Genomic DNA, 13,563 nt, shown 5'->3' with positions numbered 1-13,563 from the left:
GAAATCAAGTTGCCGAGGGAAAAATCTGCTATTCTTCACCAAGAAGCTAATTCCAGTGTTCGCCATTCGACCTGACGTTCTACACCAGAACATAAACACATGAAATATGAAAGAAGGGAGTATGATGAACCAACATAGGAAAATCTGCCGGTGATAAAATAAGTGGGGTGGCTGTCACAAAAATGGCCACATGGCCTTTTCTACCGCCACCAAGGTCACTTTCCTGATGATGCGTTCAATAAGATGATAATGCATTTAACCACTTTCCTTACATCTCACTTCGACCTCACAAATCCAAATGGCCTTGTTTAACTACCCTGGCCTTTCACCAGTGCCCTGAACAAAGATAATTAAGGAGATGTACTGCCCCTACTATCACAGGGATTGAAAGACAAACTTTTAAGGGCTCAGCCAGGTGTCCACTCTACTAATGTACAACTTGGAAGCAGGAGGTAAACTCAAATAATGGTTAAATAATTATAGAAGGTTAACCATGTTAAATTTGTTGTATGAGGTGGTTTTGTTGTATTTAAAAGAAACGGCATTAAAGAAATAGTGTCCAGACTACTTTTTATGGGCCTCTAGGCGGCTGGACCTCTCCTTCCTTGATATTAAGGGAGGGAATGATAATGTTTAAGAGATGTTTTCTGTAAATTACTGTAGCATGTGGCTTCCCAAACCTAACTACCATTTAAATATGACCTGTCCACAAATGTTTGCCTGTTCATTTTAACCAGTCTCTCCCTTGTGAAGTTAATTTGCTATCACTTAGGTCTCCCGACACAAACTATTTCTGGGATACCAGAGAAGGGCGTTGTTTTTAAGCTGATGTAGTGAAAATTAAAAGTGGCTATTTCAGATCTCAAATATAGGATTTGGAACTAACAGCTAGGTTTGTAACTAAAGTCAATGTATCAACATCAATTTTTAAACAGCTGGTTTCTTAAATATTAAAATGTATAATTTCAAACCTGCTAGATGCATCTATAATTTCTATACATCCTATCTCTATTAAAGAGAAAAATCTGACATGTCAAAAATCAAACTATGTATTCCAAATTGCTGGAGACTTCAAGAAAGGCCTCAGGTATGAATTAGTACCATAATAACTTTGTATTCTAAACAAAACTCCAATAAGTCACACAAATTTTATTTATCTTACATTATCTATAGCAAGAGAAATCTGCAATGCTAAGTAACCTGATATATCTAAGTAGAATGAGTTCCTAATATAAACCGTCTCTTTTGGATGAAAGAATCAAATTGTTATTTTTGGCACTGAAATATCCATGTTTCAGGGTGTGTAAATGCTTCAGACAAACACAGCCAAAACAGCACTTATGATTGAATACCGAAAAGCTGTGGGTATGCTTCCGACCTGTCCAGCTCAATGCGATCCAGCCAAAGTCTACATAATTCCCATGGATCTAAACCGCTGGGAATCCATATGTTCCTCTCTCCTCGCTCTCCACATCTCAGAGTTGTCTGTTCGCTTCCCTCCACTGGGAAGTTCACAATTTGTTTTTGTGACTATGTTGTGTTAGCCCGGAACCAGTTCACCAGACGATCTAAGTCATGAGCGAATTCTAAGAGTTGTGGTTTGGGTCTTAAACCCCAACTGTCCAGAAGTTCTTAACAGACTCAAAAGGGTATAGTTCACTGTAAGGTTAAAAAACAAAAACCTATTTATTTTAAGTCAACACATCATGTGACCTCCTTCATGGTACCATTTTCACAACATCCAAATATTCAAGAAAGAATACCCCATTTCTCAACTGAGGTAAGCCAGAACATCTGCAGCTAAATTTTAATTTAAACTAATGTGTATGTAGACACAGATACGTATTTGCACAGACTAAGAGATTCCCAGGGAAGTTGTAATCTATCATATTAGTGTAAAACAAACTTTTTTAAAGCAAGGAAAAGTTAACGTAAAATAAATGTAAGTAGAAACTTAAAACCAATGACCAGACCACTTTTTAGACTTAGTTCTGGATAGAAGGGTAGTTTGTTAAAAATCCTGATTAACAAGCAAAGCCCAGGAAAGAAAATAAATGACAAACAGACAGAGTGGATGCTCCTGCGCTCCATCCCTTAATTGCTGATCAGAGCTGAAAATAGTCCCTTTCTCTGTGCTAATTGAATGAGTCTTGTTAAACCCTTTGAAACACACTTTACAAAACACAAGAATACAGCTTAGAACAGGTTCTTTAATTTGGGTCATTTTCTGTTGCTGGCTGTGGCGATGGGTGCTTAGCAACGCTGTTCTGGTGGCCCCTTTTAAGGAAATGAATACCTGGAATACAGCATTTTAATCTACTTTATGGCATTAATTATCAAGATCACTGTATGTAGACAGTGTCTCCTCTGCCACTTGTCTACGTTATGAAAGACAGATGTCCCATGATAAGTTGAACGTATTATTTTGGATGGCAGAAGATCCCATGCACCCCCTCGCCATGTAAAAACATGGAAGGGCATAAAAGCCAGTTGAAAAGGAAAGCCATGAAAAAAGTGGGGGGGGGCGGTTAGGTTAAATGTTTAGACAAAGATTTTACACCAAAATCAGGGTTCAGAAATCTACAATGGAGCCCATGTTAATTTTCTCTTCTCTTCCTAAATCTTTGAAGAAAAAAAAACAACCTAAATTGTATTATGCAATACACTAGGCCACTGGTATCTAAGAAACGTGATGCAACATTGCCGGAACTTGGTAAGTTTGTGTGTGTGTGTGTGTGTAAATATTTTCCTAATAATTTTTTAAAAATTATTTTTATAAGAGAACTTAGGCATGCGAGATAGTAACCGAGGACCTTTCAAATTAAGATGGGTTATTCACTTCAAATTGATGAAAGAAATGTGTTCAAGACTCCTGTCTGGGGGGATGAGAAAAAAAAAAGGGTCAAACACACAGCTACCAAGTAGTTTCTAAGAAAGCAAACCACGAGTTATGCTGTTCATATTTTCTTATATTAATAATCCGTGTAACGGGTTAATAAGCTAATGATCAAATATTCAGGATATGCCTGTGTTTTTCTGATCTGCATTATCATTGTTAGAGCTGTAACTCTTTGACCTTTCTCCCTCATGATTTCATAATTCATTTTAGAGCCCATGCCCTGGAGGTGAGGTACCCTCTTCCATCTTCTTTGCTAGATCAAGTGACTCTTGGGTTGCAATTTATTCTAATTTCAGTCCTTACCAGTCAATTTTTTTTTTAAGCTTTTCACACGTCGTCCACAGAGATGAGACAGGAACCAGATTAACAACCTGCAATCATTTTTTTTTCCAAATTTCAGTCTATCAGCTAGCATGTAATCAACATCTCTTTAAATTAAACAGACTTTTTCTACTAGATTTAAATTCATCATCAGGTTGTGTAAATCACAGGATTAAAAACGGGAGAACACAAAAATTCCCCAAGTTTTTAAACTGTAAACACATGGGCTCTGCTTGGGGGTTGTGCGTTTGAAACATTAGAGTTGCACTTGAATGCCTGAGAATCTGCTGGGGAAATCTGGGGCGCAGACAGCGTGTGTGAACGCTGCACTCAAACACCCTACAGAGAGGGAAGCTTTCTAAGTTAGCTGTATTTCTAAAATGCCTTCTCTGGATATTTTCAATCCCTTCTGAAGAACTACTTTAATAATTAGCACACAGAGGTCCCTGGATGGCTCCCTGAAACATTTAAAAGCAGAGAACAAAAGGTTTATTTAAAAAATGAAAACCTTGGCTTGCACCACGCCAGACTTGAATCTGCTTTCAATTACCGAAAGTATTTCCACTTTAGTGGGAGGGGATCAAATCTGCAACTACACCATCTTAAAACACTGAATTTGATTATATTAGGCTTTCAGAGACAAAATGACTCTGTGACACAGGCACATGCATCGGTATGTATCATTTATAAGATGTTGCAGAGATACACGCTAGCACATGAGAGGGCGGAGACGAGATGTCTCCTCGTTCTGGGAGCTGCCGCAGATCTTTGTTTTATTAAAATACACACACAAATAGGCAAACGATTTTTTTCCCCCACTAGAACTACGTAAGTTTTCCCCAACTGTCCCCAAACTCTTTTTTCCACAGAAGTAATCCACACCGAGGCACATCTGCGAAGTTGAATTTCTTCAGTGGCTGTGCTCCTTAGAATTCTCTCACGACAAAAAGGGACAGGGTATTTCGCAGGCGAAAACCTGCTCTTTTAATTAGCAGGATTATTTTGTACCTTTCCCCCCCATTAAGCAATTAGTATGATGGATTTCGGTTAATGGAACCAAAAGGTTGATTCATTTACGTGCGAAGCAGATTTTTAAACATTTCTGACATGAATAATTCAAAACCACGACCGCTAAGACTTGCTCCAAACAAATTCCAAAAGATATATGGCAAAAGTCAAAGAACACACGGAGGTTAAAAAAAAAAAAAGAAAGAAAGAAAGAAGAAAAAGGGCAGTTTCACCTCGTGGATTAGGACTGTATAGTACTCATTTTAGAAATCCGTTTAATTAAAAATACCGGGAACAAAAGACTCCCTCTCCCCGTGGCTACCTGCACCACTCCGGGTGACGAAGAGTATTCGGGAAAGTTCTGCCTCTAACCTTCTCCTAAATCCTTAAAAAATCTGGCCCGTCAGGGGTTAAAAAAAAAAAAAAAATAAGCCACCTCATTTCAGATGCTAATGTTGCCTCTGCACCGATTTCCAACCCCGCGCGGAGGAGCCTCCTCCCATCCCGCCGCCGCCACCGGGGGCGACCGACCGCGGGACCCACACCGAAGGGGACCCGCGGAGCCGCCGCCGCCGCCGCCGCCGCCACCACCACCGCCCCGCGCCCGGGCGCGTGGAGCCAGGCGCCCTCGGACCCGCGCGTGGATCCGGAGGACCCGCCCAGGCCGCGCTCACCCACCTTGCCGCCGCCGCGCGCCCTCGCCGTGGCCGTGCGGAGGAGCGGAGCCCGGCGCTGCCAAGTTGCCTGGGTCTGGAGCGGATCGCGTTACAGCGCCGGGCTCGGGGCTCCGGCTGCGAGCGGCAGCCAGACATGATAGGCTGGAGCTGCTCTGTTTACACCCGGCCGCCGAGGGGGCGGCGGCGACGCTTAACCCTTTCGGGCCGGGCCCCGCCGCGGCCGAACCGCCGCCTGGCACTCGCCACGGTTCTGCATGCACACACACACGCACACGCAGGCACACATATACACACACACCCAGGCGCGCACGCAGGCACACACGCGCGCACACTCGGGCACCCTCGAGCCGGAGCAGCCTGGAAACTGCTCGCAAACTGGTCGGCCGGCATGCTCCGGAGACCCTGGAGGGAGCGGCCGCCCCATCCACACCACACACGCGCGCGCACACACACACTCTCACACGCGCACACCCCGAGACGGCAGTGTGCTCCCCGTACTGCTCGGCAGGCTGCTGTGCACCCTGCAATGGTCCGTATCCTCCACCCGCGCTACTTTCCCGGGCTTACAAAGAATCTCCTTCCCCGGCGCATCCTGAAGCCCGACCCCCTGGCTCGAGCCACCGTTCCCGCACCGCACCGGCTGCATTCCCCACCCCCGGTGACCGCCACCTCGCCGCCGGTCGGCCCAACTAAGTCCCGGCAGAGGCGCACCAGCTCCGTACCTGCAGGCGGGAGGAGTCCACGCGCGGCCCGGAGTCTCGCTCGCCCGGCCCGGCGTGCGCAGCGCGTGGGTGGGTGTCGCCTGGGAGCGCCGCGGGGACCCGCGCAGCCCGCGCTCGCCCTGGGCCTCGGTCACGGCGGCGCACAGCCACTCTCGGCCCTGGGACGACGACGCAGGGGCGGCAGTGCGCCCTGGTGCTCGCCCCCTTCGCCCCCTCCTCCCCTCCTGACGATGGGGACAGTCACCAGGGGCCCTGGGACAGGAAGCTTAAAACCGAGGGGTCTGAGCTCTGAAAGGAGTGCAGAGCTGGCCAACCTGATCTGCCACAGCGAATGTGTTCTAAGCAGCTCTACTTTGAAATAAAGCATACTTCAGTATTACTGCGCTTACATTTTTTGTTTCCCAAACTGCCCCTTCCCTTCTTGAGGTACTACTTTTATCTTTTTTTTTTCATTGCTTCCGGTCCCACGGCCTGCCTACCTTTTAATTTCTCCTTCTTCGAGAACATTCTACCTACCTCTTCAAACACTACCTCCATCTCATCGAGAAGGGCTGGCTGTTCAAGGATTTTTAGATTTACCAGTGTTTTCTTAACAGCTCCAAACTCAATTCTTTTTATATATAAAAAAAGACAACCAGAACACTTTATAACACTCATTTTAATCAATATATTGTTACCTACCAGTTTTCACTGTGCAATTTAACTCTCTTATCTAGACTCACACACACACACCCCAAATGATAATGTTGTAGAAAAGAAACTATCATTTTTTTCCCCTATATTTTTTCAAGAATCCACGTACTTCAACTCCCCCTTTCTTCTGGTAAAAGATAATCACTTTCCACATTCCCAGGATTCAACAATAACCATGTGTGCCTTTTTTTCCCCCATGGGGCAGGAGGACTATTACCTGGACCCCAGCTTTGACACGTTTTATATTTAAGGGTCCAATGTGAATGCAAAACCTTTCCCTCCAGAGACTTGCCTTCTCAGACATTCATCATCATACCCAGAATTAGCTGTTGCTACTCCATATTTAAGCAACGCCTCTACATCTTACTGTTCTTCCCTTTCATAACGAAGGCCCTTCTAAAACCATGATTCACCAACACACCTTATTCCAGGCTGTGTTGTGAGTGATCGGTATAGAGGACCTTTAATTGGCATTATTAAGGTATCACAGGAGTTACTTTCAAATAGCAATTATTTAAAATTTAGACATTCCTTTGACAGTCTAAAATCTGAAGTTATTTCAAGGTTTTGAAATTCTCTTTAGTAAAATTGGGTCAAAAAAGAGAACAATAGATATTTTGTAGGGCACCAAAAAAAAAAAATTCTAAGCTCTTAAACAAATACTTTCCTAAGTCAACTGTTTTGAAAAGAATCATTTCACAGAGCTTGCAATGATTGACTCTTCTCGGGGTGGACAGCCTGAAGTCATTGCAAATGCACACTATATAACCTGAAAACAGAGGATGAAGAAGCTGTTCTTGGAGTCTCAGAGAAATTAACTAGGCAGAACACTGCACAGTTCAAATTTGCTAAGACCCAGGGGCTTGTCTGTCCTTGGGAACTGTGTCTCTTGAATTTGATGGCCACAGATTTGCAGATCTGGACCAGAACATGAGAACACAGGAAGATGGACGCTCTCATGGAAGAATGAATGGTTCTAAGAGCTTAAATAAAATCACCATTTGGGGCAAGATGAATCTTAAGAAGACCGATATTTGGCACGCTCATTTCCCCCAGATAAATGCTATGCAAATTGGTCACTGATTGATAGCATTTATTAAAATTCCAATTTAAAATGCTAATTGAGCAATGCCCAATTATAAATATCAGATCCAGGTTAGGCAAATTTTTACATAGCATTATATTGGAAGCATGTTACATGTGTGTCTATGTCTAGCTTTTCTGAATACAAAGATGATTATTAAAAATTAGACAAAGACGACATCCTTTGAGAATATCATGGCTTGACTTTCAGAGAGGCTGAGTAGAGACAGAAGCCGATGTGGAGGAGACAGAGGAAGAGATGCTTTTAAATTATTTCCTTTGCTGAAACATAAAGGATGGGTTCTCCATACATCTTCCAAGGAAAACCACAGTTTGGGGACCACACCATGTATCCAGGCACAACCATTTAAAACACGAGAGCCCACCCAAGGGTCTCACGGGGAAATACATAGGCATGAGGCACACATTCGGTTTCTGTTTCCTTCTACCATCATTTGCCATATTGATGATGCTGGGGTTAATTAGCATTATGGATACTGCCTTTCACAACTCAAGTAGTTCTTGTCGAAGATCTGCAGAATTCCCTACAGTTGCATGAGCAGACGCTATTAAATATGTTGAATTATGTGGCTATTTTATGTTGTGAATAAATAACCACATGGAATCATACTTGCAATATTAAATGAATTTTACTTATAACTGAATTCAGTTCTTTAGGCATAAAACCCTAATGACTGCACACCACAAGGAAGAATTTTAAAAATGCATGAACCAAACCAAATCAAAGCAAATTGTATTTTTTTTTTAAAAGGGTCCATGAATGAGCTGTTACTTCAAACTGGTACTAACTCAGCTTCATATTCAGAGTGCTTCTGGCCTTTCCCTACTTAGGCCTACAGCCTTGAACAATCAGAATGCAGTTGAAACTCAGATGATCATACTCCCTGGTAATTATTAAGCACTGCAACCAGACTGTTGGAGATACTAACACAAAGTAAAACTCCAACACTTACAGCATCTCATGTCTTGACAGCATTATTCTGAGCATTTGGTGCATGTCTTTTTTTGGTTTTGTCCTGGGTATCAAACCTAGGGTCACTAGCATGGTAGGCGAGTGCTATGCCCTGCGCCGACACATACCACTTAAATTCTTTAAGGCCCTTTAAGAAAGTAGTAGTAGTAGTCAATTTTAAAGATGAGGGTACTGGAATCTAAGGAGGTGCAGAGTGTACCCACTTATTTACAGGGTGCAAGGCTTAGGCTGGGTCTCCAGTGTGAGGGCTTCTCAGCCAAACAACTGTTTCACAGAACTGACTCAATAGTTAAACTGGTGTTAAATGTGTAGCTCACTTTCCAAGCCAAATTTATCAAGACAAGTTGCATCACCTACTTTAAAACATGATGCTCCAGTTTCCAAATGATAATCTGTGGCTTTTAGATGAGGGAAGAAAGAGAGTTAGTATCTCCAACTAACACAAGAAAGAAATACCTTAATTTCTCATGTTTTAAAGATACTTCAAGAGGGTAAATAAAAAGGTGTGCCAATATTAGAATTGTTTGCAAGCTGGAAATTTTGTAGAGGAACAAAATGATCATAAAACATTCCTAGATGTTGATTTAGAGATTATCACGTACCACTATGTGTCTGTCACTAGAAGGATTCTGCTAAGAACTGTACCTCTATTTAGAAATATTTTTTTCTTTTTTTTAGAATATATATGTCAAAGAAACTATTTGTTACCAAAAATTACAATATACTGACATCAAAGTGTGCTGACGTAAATCGGTACATAATAATTATACAATTACTCTGGTCAAATGTTGTGCATAAAATTTTAGATTTTTATCTCAAGTTTCGGGAACATTTTTTGTTTTCAGTAGCACACATAACTTAATCACATGGTCTCTATTATAAGTTGATTAAAACTCTATTTAAAATCATATTTCTGGTTCTATTTTCTAATAAAGTTCAAGGGCCACATGCACAGTAACAGAAATAAAGGCTTGGAAATAGAATCTTGAAAGGAAGACCAGATCATAATTTTTCATGGGTACCTGCAACAACTCTAAAGACCTAGCCTCATATCTAGGTGATTCTTTCAACTAACCAACAGGAAAGTTCCACCTACAATCTATATATTTATTTTACAGCTATATGAAATGGCCGCGTGTGAAATCCTTTCTAAAATGTAAGCTTCTCTCTTTGTTTTCAAAGCCACGAAATTATTTCACCAAAAGAAAGCAAATGCTTCTTAACTCCAAGTACATGATAACAACCTGAAACTCTTCCCTTGGCTATACAGTCATGCCGCTGTGTGCCTCTGTGTACCGGTCCTTATTTCTGAATTCCGATGACCTTGGGCAGCTGCCTGCTGGGGCCTAGCTAGTCTGTACAGTAGGGAAGAGGAGGAAGCAGGAGTGTGTGTGTGTGTGTGTGTGTGTGTGTGTGTGTGTGTGTGTGTGTGAGTGAGATGAGGTCTGGATTCCTTGCAGGGGGCAATCAAGCAAGGCACTCTATCCAAGCAGCCTGGGGAGGGCCTGCCTCCTTACTGGCAAGCTTCCAGGTCTGGGATAACAGGGTGAGAAAGCGAGATCATTCCTACCTGGTGGAGAACTGGACAGGGCAGGAGGGTAGAGTTTTCAGAGAAATCCGATGGTCAGCATGAGTTTGCTAGGGGTAGGGACACCAGGAACTCAATGCTTGCAAGAGCTGCAGGACCAAGTCAAACACCACCCAAAGGGACCATTAGAAGGCAGTCTCCAGTACGGAGAAGTACAGAACCTCGTTCCATCTGGGAACCAAGAGACTCCAGAAGTTCAGGAGGGGCCAATATGGAAGAAACAGTGTTCATCTCTAGCACACGAGTGTAGGAAGCAATACTAATTCCCAGGCCCACCCAGGGATGGCAGTGTCTGTCTATGCATGGCAACCTACTGAGGTTCACCTAATTTTAGGCCTTGGAAACAGGAATACATCTTGGAGGGATATTGTGCATCTATTCTCTGACAGTCCACATCTAATAAATATAGATGCGATAAATAAACATGAATGAATGATTTTAATTAAACAGCCGTGCCATCAATCTGGACTAATTTTCACCACTCCCTTCCTCATTCCACAATACACCGGCCTCAGAACCATTGTAGCTAATGTCAAAAGACTAGGCAGCGTGTCTGAGGAATCACATATATTACTGCAAATATTTTTCTTTGCCTCAGAAAATGAAGAACTACTGATTCATGAGGAGAGATGAGTGTCCTCAGAGAAGAAGCCACCTTTCACGGTGAGACCTTAGGTGCCACTCAGTTCCTCCACGTACTGAACGCAGCACAGAAGTCATATAAACTTTGACATTCACCTTTAAAATTTTATAGTATCAAAATTTTCCAGATGATCAATAGTACGAATGATTTCCAGATCCTTGTCAACAAACACATGTTGGGTTGGTTTGTGGTGTTTCTACAGAACAGCCACATAAAATATGTTTTTAGTACATTCTTTCGTTTTATGAGTGTGTTCTTTTGAACACAAAGCATGTGTGAATCTCTTTTTACACATCACTTTGCTGTAAGCTTGGCGTGGATGCTTTTGACTCGACCAATCACAGCTTGTTCACAATGTGACGTAGAAGGAAGTGCCTCTTCTCAGCCTTTCCTGATTGGCCGAGACCAGGTGAAGGGTCCTGCTGTGTGCTCCCACTAAACTCTGTAAATACCCTTTTCGATCAGTCTTCATACTTATTCTGCTGCCTGTCCTCTTGTCCCTAATTCCTTCCTGACCATAAACACATCACGGAGATGGAGACTGCTGGGTAAGGAAACTGTCTGGCAAACGAACAATCCCTCTGCTGACTCCTTAACTTGTACGAGCTAGATAACTAAGCAGATGTTGCCTTGTGGAGGGAAGGATCACTAGAAACACACAATCCAGACTAAAGAAGCACCTGGCTAACTAAAATCGTTCAGACATTTGCTTTCACTAGAATCTGATGATGTAATCACTATGTCTCTCTTCCTCCACCCCTGCATCTACAATTCCACCCATGTACACTATTAAAGTAACATACATTTGGAGGACCAAGGTTGTGACCTAATGCTACTCACCACCACTGATAATAGTTCAAGTCATTATTATACACTCTATAATACGTATATTTTGGTCATAAAAATCAAAAGACTATAACGCTGGACATAAGCATAATTCATGATCTAGGCTGAAGATGTATGTCAGATCTCTTTCAAATATAGTTCATGAAAATTAACACTTTGTCCAGAATAATTTATTTTCTGGAAAGTTGTACTATGCCATATCCTTCCAAGTAATATATGACAGTGCTTACTCATTGTTTTGAGAGTATCCCTCTACAGGCACCATTTACAGCCAATGCCTTCACCAGAACCATGTATCAGTGAGGAACAGTTGGCCACCATTTCTCAATAAGGGCCTTCACGTATCTGAAGACGATTCTTCTCAATCTCCCCTTAAAAATCCATGGCCACACTAAACTCAAGTTATTGTTATTTTACCATCTCCTCACATATGACTTCTAAAAAATCTCTTACATCGTCTTGATGGCTCTTCTCTAAACTTTTGGTTACAGAGGGTGGAGGTAGCCGAGAGCCACAAACCCCCCAAGCCTCAACTCGAGATGGAGGTCCAGGAAAAGAATAAAGTCTAGTGGAAAGACAAGGAAGACAGTGAGAGAAAATGGGAAGTGAGCATCTCACCAGACGGTCTGTGAAACATGCCAGCCAGAAGACGGAGATAAAGGGGTGACCGAGTTCTGCACCACGGAGTATCAGGCCCGGCTCCGTAGGGTGCTATTTAGGATCACAGCTGAGATCTAGAGGCAATGTGTAAACAGAGAAAGCCAAGCACCCTGCTTGAATCTTGGGAATTCCTGACATATGAGCACCGTGGAGAAGAGGTCAGTGCTGGGGAGGCAGAAGGTGACCTCTAGGAAATTGGAGAAAATGAGTAGTGTAACAGGACAAGTCCTGCAGGGCAGTCTTCGTGGTCTGGGACTGGGAACGGGTCCGTGATGGTTAATGAGACTTCCTGTTGCACATTAATACTCAGGACAATGGGAGCTCTTAAAATTGGCAAGAAGAAGCAATTTGTGAGCGAAAGGGTAATAATTTCTTGAACAATAACGGGGTGAATGTCAGCTTTAATGGTTGTTCAAAAGAAAAGGGATGTGAGGAAATGGAGAGAGATAGTGTACAAGCTAGATCCTTTTTCTTCTTCTTCTAAGTTTCTATATTTTAATTCCACTCACATTTATTGAATGACTACTATGTGTTCAAAACACCTAAGGTATTTTTAACTGAAGGACTTCCTTAATCCACACAGAACAAGGCTAGTTTAAAACTTGGGGAAAAAAAATACTGTGTCTTCATTATTAAAATGCTCTGTGGTGGGGGCAGTGCCATTTTATTAAAGACAAATTCCTAAATTGGGTCTGCACCAATTTGTAAAAATCAAGTATGCTTAGTGTCTTGCTAGAAGCAATTCCAGCAGGAAACTCATATAAAATTCTGGAGAGTTTTCTCCCTTTTAACACATGCAGGACAACAAGAAAGTATACAGAAAAAAAATGTGTCAATAACAGGTAGGCACAGAGATTTCTGGGTAAGGAGAATTCCAGTTGTTTGCCTCATCCTGGGAGCTTCTGGCTTCTGAGTGACCGTAAACATCTAGCGTTACCTCTTTCCCTTAGGAGAACTGGAGCGGAGGGAATGAAGTCGGCCAGAAACATTGGAAGACAAAATAAAGGCATCAAATCGATGCTAAACTAACTGACCACGGCTCCAGAGGCTTCGACAAACAAGGGATCATGACCACTGAGGCACAAGCTTCACATGAAGCTTCTGACACCGGACAATCCAGACACTTCAAAGCCCCATCATTCATGGTGGTAATTTGACTTCAAAATGGAAACCACTGGGAAAACACACAGAATTATGTTATTTCTGGCCAGGGACCTTTGCAAGATTTTCAACAAAAAAGTTTGTGCACTACGATCATTTGCATGAACTTCAAAGATTAAGGCAGAGCAAGGGAGAGCCATTTAGAATTAATTTCATAATATTACCCATTAGGTCAATATATCCGTATGTCACTTTAACTACAGTAAGACAGGTTGGGTTCAGATGACGTAAGCACAACTGGATAAGCTGAAAGGCTCTCAGTGGTAGG

The 13,563-nt window shown here is 42.5% G+C and overlaps 1 protein-coding gene across 15 annotated transcripts in view; it reads right to left on the bottom strand.

Moving 5' to 3' along the window:
* Positions 1–13,563, bottom strand: part of Tenm3 (teneurin transmembrane protein 3) — a 1,310,468-nt gene that overhangs the window by 332,581 nt on the left and 964,324 nt on the right. Inside the window, exon 1 of one of the 15 annotated variants that reach the window (XM_076553338.1) lies at positions 5,628–5,732. The exons of 12 other annotated variants lie outside the window; for them this stretch is intronic. The gene's annotated coding sequence lies outside the window, so the exon portion shown is untranslated. Of the gene's footprint in view, positions 1–4,906; positions 5,136–5,627; positions 5,733–13,563 lie in introns of those variants that run through there. 2 more of the 15 variants (XM_076553337.1, XM_076553336.1) reach the window with 2 other exon arrangements.

This window comes from Peromyscus maniculatus, chromosome 17, assembly GCF_049852395.1.
Source record: "Peromyscus maniculatus bairdii isolate BWxNUB_F1_BW_parent chromosome 17, HU_Pman_BW_mat_3.1, whole genome shotgun sequence".
Classification (NCBI taxonomy): domain Eukaryota; kingdom Metazoa; phylum Chordata; class Mammalia; order Rodentia; family Cricetidae; genus Peromyscus; species Peromyscus maniculatus.
This window is presented reverse-complemented; position numbering and strand designations above follow the sequence as displayed.